Source organism: Rana temporaria (genome assembly GCF_905171775.1).
Source record: "Rana temporaria chromosome 4 unlocalized genomic scaffold, aRanTem1.1 chr4h, whole genome shotgun sequence".
NCBI classification, from domain to species: domain Eukaryota; kingdom Metazoa; phylum Chordata; class Amphibia; order Anura; family Ranidae; genus Rana; species Rana temporaria.
This window is the reverse complement of record NW_024404442.1, coordinates 433711-441966: the sequence shown is the minus strand read 5'-3', so window position 1 is coordinate 441966 and position 8256 is coordinate 433711. Positions and strand designations below refer to the sequence as shown.

Below are 8256 nucleotides of genomic sequence, written 5' to 3'. Positions count from 1 at the left end.
CATAGATAACAATTGTTTTCTATGTCTGGTTCACACCCAAACCCGTGTGTGATGTGCGGGGCGGAGCTGTGTGGGGTTATGCAGCATGTCTGCAGTTTTCCGCACCTAAACTGAAGGAAACTGACAGCGCCGCTCTGCACTCCATGTGAGAGGAGAGTCGTGTGTCCCCACAGATAAGAGAGGACAGCAGGAGGAATCATGGAGGACAGGAGCATGTGATCAGTGTGGTGGGGGAGGGGGGGCAATTATAAGAACTGATCTCCTGTGCGTCTCTCCCTGCAGCTGCTGAAAGCTGCTTCTCCTCCTCTCCTTCCTGCCGGCTTTCAGTGACTGCAGGGAGAGAAGCCAAGGAGATCAGTTCTTGTAATTGCCCCCCTCTTCCCCCACCACACAGATCACATGTTCATGTTCACTATTTGATTCTTCCTTCTTCCCCACCAAGCGCTGTCATTTCCCCTCCCGCCAGCTGCTGTGAACATACAGGGGGATGTTTCAGGATGGAGAGTGGGGGAAGGGGCCATTAAATATGTCATTTACCAGCCCCTTCCTTTTCTGAATGAACACACACATACTTGTGATGATTCCAACTCAAATACCTCCAGAAATAACTTCTACCGGACTGCTGCTGTAACAAAGGTAAGTCTTCCCTTTATCACCTAGAAGAGCATTATGTGTCACAGCGCTGTCCTATTGTGTGTGCCGCCCATCAATTATCACAAATACACTAAAATATGTGGAGACATTCATATATAAAGTGTAGGGTTGTCCCAATACCACTTTTTTAGGACCGAGTACAAGTACCGATACTTTTTTTCATGTACTCGCCGATACCGAACACCGATACTTTTTTTAATGTCATGTGACAGTGTTCGAACCACAATACAGACTAATGATATGAAGAATGCCCATTACATTGGTGGTCAGTGAGTTGGAAATTAATCAATGCTGCTTTTTGGATTTTAAACTTCTATTAAGCACTATAGGTGTAATACAGAATAACTATCAGCGGGTGGCACTGTCCTCCTTAAAGCGGAGGTTCACTCTAAAAAAACAACTATGTACCATCCAAACCAGCATACTAGCGTCAGCTACAGTATGCCTTTTTTTTGCGCTGTACTTACTGTTTAATCCGTTTCGTTTCAGACTCCCGCGGGAGTAGGCGTTCCTATGAAGAGGGGAACATGATTGACGTCTGGCTATGGCGCATCACGCGTTCCGAAAATAGCCAGGGTAGGATTTGGCTCTTCACGGCGCTATACGGCGCCTGCGCACAGACTAGGAGCTGACTGCACAGGCGCCGTATATATCCGAGTCCTATTTCGGCTATTTTTGGAACGCGTGACACGTCATAGCCGGACGTCAATCATGTTCCCCTCTTCATAGGAACGCCCATTTCCCAGCCGGAGTCTGAAACGAAAGTGGTGGTTAAACGGTAAGTACAGCGGAAAAAAAAGGCATACTGTAGCTGACGCTAGTGTAACGGAATGACCCGGGACAACCAGAGACTTTGTGAGGATGGGGGATACTCCTGTGTCAGCGTCCCTGATAACTCTTGGGTCTGAGTCCACTCTGTGCCTTTGGGCATGGGGTGGCAAGTGAATCGTAATTCATGTATTACATGAGATGGGACATCACTGATAGTTCGTATTGCAGGATTTTGAGACACTGCAAGATGTTGGTTAATTGTGACCCCAACCAGTCAATAGTGACTCATCTCTCTGTGAAGACTGTTAATATGTTAAATAAGGCTGGCTTTTGGAAAGCCTTTAATTGTGTGATAACACTGTCTAAAACCTATTGATGCTCAGAGGTGTGAATAGGTGTCAAGCTGTATGCGGAGACGAAACGTCTGCCTAGGAAACTCAGTGTGTGAAGGTGTTTTGTTGTTATGCTGTTGATTAAGGAATGTTAAGTAATTAGCCTTAGTGTGTGATTAGGGGGGTGGAGATCTCATTGTTGCTTTAATGCCTTGTACTGTATAAAAAACTGAGAAGAAACTATTAAAGTGTCATTACATTTGGAACAAGCACAGAGCTGTGTCTCGTCTTGATTCTGGGCAAATGAAATGGGATCGGGTTCTGACGGTTGGAGTGTCGATACGCTGTCGTGGATGGGATGGAAGGTCGTAAACGGTGGTGACCGTTACAGCTAGTAGGCTGGTTTGGATGGTAGATAAAGAAAAAAATATTTTTAGGGTGAATCCCCGCTTTAAAGGGTCACAAAAGGAAAAACATTTTTTTGCTGAAATGACTGTTTATTGGGTATAGAGACATAAAAGATTCCTTTTAAAAATGATTAAAAATTGAATTTAATCTATCATATAATGTGCATCTAGTTTCACTTTCGATTTTAAAGGTACATACATGAATTTCCGGGTGAGAGGTGAGTCGGGAAGACTCACAGAACAAAAACAAACAAATCCAGGGCAGTGTTTTGTTTTTAAAATATATCTGATTGGTTCTGAGGAGTTTTAGACACACAGTAATGACAGCTTAGACCACAGTGAAAATCTCCCAGTATGATGGTTATAAGGAAACAGGCAACCAGGAAGTGTGGAGATCACAGCAGAATTACAGCTACTTCAAAGCAAAAACGAACAATGAGGACATGAAACCAGAACTGCAGTAAGGTAAAGGAAGCTATTTAGCTAAAAAAAAAAATCCTTTAGTGACCCTTTTAGAGTTAATTCTTATCTTCCTATTCATGAGAGAAAGGCAGCCCCTCCCAGCTCTTCCCTCCCCCTGGGCCATGCTGAGCTTTTCAAAAATGAACTTTGCTTAAAAAAATCGGATCTAAAATAAGAAACAAATCTATAAATAAATTTATCAATTTCTTCTAAATGAGCAATGTAATTTATAATAAAACTTTTCTAAAGTCCAATTGATAATGCTCTATACTGACACACGGCACTTCTGCCAACTGCACATAGCTTACAACTGTGATGGTGAGTATTACTGTGTCCTACTAGTGACAGTATTCATTCAGCTATAGACACTTCACAGGTCACACAATCTTTTACTTGCCTGCTATGATGTCCGCCCTGCTCCCTGATCTCCGCCCACTCTCAGCCCACTCTCCGCCCCTTTCCGCCCACTCTCAGCAGTTAGCACGATCTCTGCTGCTAGCTCTCCGCCCCTTCTCAGCCCCGCTCTCCGCCCCTCTAAGCAATTACAATGATCTCCGCTGTCTCCCCACCCCTTCTCAGCCCCTCTCTCTCTGCCCGCTCCGCCCCCTCTCTGCACCCGCTCGTCACCTGAGAAAAAAAAACGGCAGAAGCATCGGAAGCATTTGCGCGAGTACAAGTACACGCGCAAATGCTCAGTATCGGTCCCGATACCGATACTAGTATCAGGACAAACCTAATAAAGTGTTAGGGGCTCAAATAATATTCTCTGCAGATCTACTGCTTCCACTTTACACCTACTTCATTCATCTTATGGTGTTTATCAATAAATGAAGTAAACTGATCCATGTGCAAATTCATATACAACATAAAGTGCTTTGTACTCAGGATGATGTTCTCTGCAGATCCACTGCTTCCACTTTACACCTACTTCTTTAATCTTATAATGTTTGCTGCTTTATTAAATAATCAAAAAATCTGTGTAAATTCATGTAATCATACAATATTTTGTGCTCAATATAGTGTTCTCTGCAAGTCCACTGCTTCCACTTTGCATCTACTTCAATGAGCTTATTTTGCTCCAAAAAAGTCCACAAATCAATGAAAAGTTGATAAGGTGTGAAAGTTCTCGGTGCTCCAATCTGTGCCAGCTGTAGTGTAGCCACGCCTTCTTCCACCTCTTACACACCTGATGGTGAGGGCGCCCCCTTAGTAGTGCTTCCCCACTCACCAGAGCAATATGACTCCCAGCTTTTCATCTACCAGGGTCACCAACATCCTTCACACTCTCCTCACCTCCGATGGATCCTCCTCGCTCACTCCTGCAAGTCTGCTGCGGTTTCTGTCAGTCTCCCTCCTAGACTCGGCTTCCTCCTCTGACCGTTGTTTCAGCAGGAGCTCCGCCTCTTCATACACACTCATGAGCTCCGCCTCTTCATACACACTCAGAGCTCCGCCTCTTCATACACACTCAGGGCTCCGCCTCTTCATACACACTCAGGAGCTCCGCCTCTTCATACACACTCAGGAGCTCCGCCTCTTCATACACACTCAGGAGCTCCGCCTCTTCATACACACTCAGGAGCTCCGCCTCTTCATACACACTCAGGAGCTCCTCCTCTTCATACACACTCAGGGGCTCCGCCTCTTCATACACACTCAGGGCTCCGCCTCTTCATACACACTCAGGGAGGAGAGAAATTCAACTTGGCTGTATACCAAATACCAATTTAGTGCAGCCATTATCTCACCCCCAAACAGGGCAAATTCAGTCCAAACCCAAACAAAACCAAACAAGTGATCTGTTTATTGTTCCCTTATAGCCGGTTCACACTGGGGCGACCTGGGATCCGACTTCAAGTCACCCCAAGTCGCGCGGTCGAGAAAATGAATGGAAGTGAATGGGAGCCGTCTTAATGTACACTACTGAAGTCGCTGTGACTTCAGAAAAGGTTCCTGTACTACTTCAATCCGACTTCTAGGCAACTTGTACCCATTGATTTCAATGGAAGTCGCCTCAGAAGTCGGATCACTGTCTTAACTGAAGCAACAATACAGGAAGATAACATACATTTCTCAGGCAAACCCCTTCCCCCCTCCCTCCCACAGAGCTGATTGTTGTTTGATTGGCCACTGGAAAGCCTCCTGTTCAGGATGCGACTTGAAGTTGCCTTGTACTGTCCAGGAGGAAGTTGCCTGATGATTCATACTCAAGTTGTGTCCAAGTTGCCTCCCAAAGTCGTGCTTGAAGTCGTGTTGCCCCTGTGTGAATGGGCTCTTATTGGTGACCGATGGGAGAAGGATCCCCTCGTATCAGTGATCAGTGAAAGAAGGACATTTTTACATTATCATGAAATTGTTGTTACTGAAAGACAGAAATGTATCAATTCACAGGGAACCCCTAAAAACCTTTGGAGGATCCCTGGCTGATTAAGGATGGACTAGTCAGTAATATATTTCTATCCCCCTTGGTGGGAGTGGAGATGACCCATCTATAAGGATATACAGTACATACACACACAGCACAAGGCCACTTCAATATATTTCTCAGGACTGCAGTTCCTCTGAGCTCCACAAGATGGCGATCTCACTTCTATCAGGAAGACAGACAGGAAGTGATGTCAGGTACACACAGGAAGTTTCGGGTGAGAGGTGAGTCGGGAGGAAAAAGAGAGGAGACGTTGCTGGAAGAGGCAGCAGAGGAGGTAATAAGATCTTATCTTCTATTTACACCCAGTAACCCCGTCATGTCCGTCCTCTTCCTCCATAGTCACTGTGACGTCTTTTATCTCCAGCAGATGATGATACACACATATATAGTATGGAGACCTAGATTAACCCCTTCAGGGGCAGAACATTTCCCCACTTACAGGGCGGGAAAACACTCTCCGTTTTGGAGATGTGTCACCTTTCCCACCAATCACCTTCTCACCTCATCAGTCTATATCAGGGGTCTCCAAACTTTCTAAACAAAGGGCCAGTTTAGACTTTAGAGGGGCCAGTGGGAGTAGAAAATGTCCAGCGGAAGTAAACAATGCCCCCTTGTTGGTGTCAGTAGGAGGAACTGTGCCCCATTGTTTATATCAATGAAATGAATAGTGCCCCATTGTTGATATCAATATAACGAATGGTGCCCTATTGTTGGTGTCAGTGGGATGAATAATTCTCCATTGTTGGTGTCAGTGAGATAAATAATACCCCATTGTTAGTGTCAGTGAATGAAATAGTGCCCCAAGGGCCAGATAAAGGAAAGCAAAGGGCCACATGCAGCCCCCGGGCCAAGGTTTGGAGAGTCCTTGTCTATACAAAATGGATTATACCACTTCTATTAGTGGGGGGAGTGGCAGTGTATGGCATTGGAAGAAATCACATCCAGGTAGATGTGAATGGACAAGTTGGTGACAAGATACACAGCGGGTCCAACCAAAATGCACAGTGAGACCTATCTAGTAATAGAAGGTCCATCCATAGTTGTGAGTGTCATCCATGTGGGGTCACCTGGAAGTGGTCACGTGTTTATCTGTTACTAATGGCCCAGCACCTGATCACCTTCCTCTTGTTTTTCAAGCAACTAATATTTGAAGGGGACATTTTGATACATTGGACATTAGTTGTATTTTCTGGTGTCATTCATTTCTTTATTCTTTACATGTGACAAACTGTTTAATAATCTTTATTTATATGTTTGGCAGCGCAGTCTATATACACATTTACTGGAGATCATATGACCATCACATTGCCTCCACCTCCCTCCCTGATAGAATAGAGAAATACAAAGAAGATTCTAGAAGTCACCAGAGAGATGATGGAGGAGAGGTGAGCGGTGCCGGGAATTCTGGGACATTATCCAGTAACAGACAAGGGGTGTGTCTGGATGGTGACTGTATCATTGTGTGTGTCAGGTTCCTATAAGGTGTCAGGATGTCACTGTCTATTTCTCCATGGAGGAGTGGGAGTATTTAGAAGGACACAAGGATCTCTACAAGGACGTCATGATGGACAATCAGCCGCCCCTCACATCACCGGGTAAGAGGAGACTTTATTGTAAAGGAGAGAGCAGTACGGAGGCTCCACCTAGATCCCCCATCATCTGATACACACATAGAAACATTGGGCCAGATTCACGTAGGAGCGCGTATCTTTGTTCCGGCGTAGCGTATCCTATTTACGCTACGCCTCTGCAACTTAGACGGGCAAGTGCAGTATTAACAAAGCACTTGCTCCGTAAGTTGCGGCGGCGTAGCGTAAATTGGCCGGCGTAAGCCCGCCTAATTCAAATGTGGAAGAGGTGGGCGTGTTGTATGTAAATCAATCGTGACCCCGTGTAAATGACGCGCTTAAAGAACGGCGCATGCGCGCGCATGCTCAGTATCATGTCAATTTTTTTCACTAAGTTACGCCGGCTCAATGCCTGTGACGTGAACGTAACCTACGCACAGCCCCATTCACGTACGACTTACGTAAACGACGTAAGAAGATACGCTTGTGCCGACGTCCACTTTGCATTGGCTGCGCCTCATATAGCAGGGGTAACTTTGCGCCGGACGTAAGCCTAACGTAAATGGCATAGCGGGCGCAAGTACGTTCGTGAATCGGCGTATCTACCTAATTTATATATTCGACACGGAAATCAATGGAAGCGCCACCTAGCGGCCAGCGTAAATATGCACCCCAAGATACGACGGCGTAGGAGACTTACACCGCTCGTTTCTTGCCCAAATCTATGCGTAACTGATTCTATGAATCAGGCGCATAGATACGACGGCTCAAATTCGGACTTACGACGGCGTACGTGAATCTGGCCCAATGTATTCAGTCAGTGTGTGTGTGTGTGTTTCCTACAGATGGATCAAGTAATGGGAACCCGCCAGAGATATGTCCCCGTCCTCTGTATTCCCGGGATTCCACACAGGAAGGTCACACCATCCCCCACCATCATCAGGTAGATGAGGAACAATCACTGATAGTATCATTAGGATCTGTACATTATCTGCATTGTTACCATTGATGTCATTTTTATTCTATATTCAGAGTGGAAACCTGAGAGATTCTAAAGTTGAGGTTAAAGAAGAGATAAAGGAGGAGGATGGGGCTATGGAGAAGTCAGAGTCTCTAAAAAAACACAAAGATCTGTACCAGGACACCATGGTGGAGTCATCCAGCTACAGAAACCCACCAGAGAGATGTCCCCGTCTTCTGTATTCCCGGGATTCCACACAGGAAGGTCACATCATCCCTCACCATCATCAGGTAGATGAGTGACAATTATTGGTAGTTCTGATTTATACACAGCATGTTTGTTACAATGAATGCTTTATTATCTCTTTCAGAGTGGAAATCTCTGGGATGATAATATTGTTGTTAAAGAAGAGTATAAAGAGGAGGATGAGGAGTATGGAGTGATGGAGGAGTTATCAGAAGGACACAAGGATATGATGGAGCCACCTAATACCAGGAACCCCCCAGAGAGATGTCCCCGTCCTCTGTATTCCCGGGATTCCACACAGGAAGGTCACACCATCCCCCACCATCATCAGGTAGATGAGGAACAATCACTGATAGTATCATTAGGATCTGTACATTATCTGCATTGTTACAATTGATGTCATTTTTATTCTATATTCAGAGTGGAA

At 45.3% G+C, this 8256-nt stretch overlaps 1 long non-coding RNA gene across 1 annotated transcript; it reads left to right on the top strand.

Moving 5' to 3' along the window:
- Nucleotides 1-6611: 6611 nt before the first annotated feature.
- Nucleotides 6612-8044, top strand: LOC120921761. Its single transcript, XR_005744958.1, has 3 exons — nucleotides 6612-6649; nucleotides 7468-7565; nucleotides 7954-8044. It is a non-coding gene; the product is annotated as an uncharacterized LOC120921761 (long non-coding RNA).
- Nucleotides 8045-8256: the final 212 nt, after the last annotated feature.